The following is a 426-nucleotide window of genomic DNA, read 5'->3' as shown; positions in this document are numbered from 1 at the left end:
CTTGGGATTCTCTCCCTGATCTTCCCTGTGAGCACCTGGTGTGCTTACAGGAAAAACCCACAAGAAGGTGTGAACCCTCCTGTGTCTGCAGCCCCCTGGGACTTCACACTCTCACGCCAGCGCACACTTGGCCTTTAACAATACTTTAAACATTTTTAGTCTAATCTCCTTACCAGCTTTTATGGGGATTCGGCAGCATCTGTCTCAGGGCAGCAAAGGCTTGAATCCCGTTTCTCCCTGCAGGCCTTTGTCTTTCTTTTAGTTTTAAGTTAGTTGTTTGCCTGCGATATTAGTTCTCTGGGAAGTTCAAGAAAAGTTAATTTTAAGTTTATCCTATTGTAAGGGTGGGAACGATGCTTTGATAAGCGCTTAATTCCCTGACCTTTAACCAAAACCTTGTTTATGTTTTAAAATTTAAATTTCGTC

This window comes from Pteropus alecto, unplaced genomic scaffold (assembly GCF_000325575.1).
Source record: "Pteropus alecto unplaced genomic scaffold, ASM32557v1 scaffold50, whole genome shotgun sequence".
In the NCBI taxonomy this organism is placed as follows: Eukaryota; Metazoa; Chordata; class Mammalia; order Chiroptera; family Pteropodidae; genus Pteropus; species Pteropus alecto.
Note: the sequence above shows the minus strand (reverse complement) of the source record.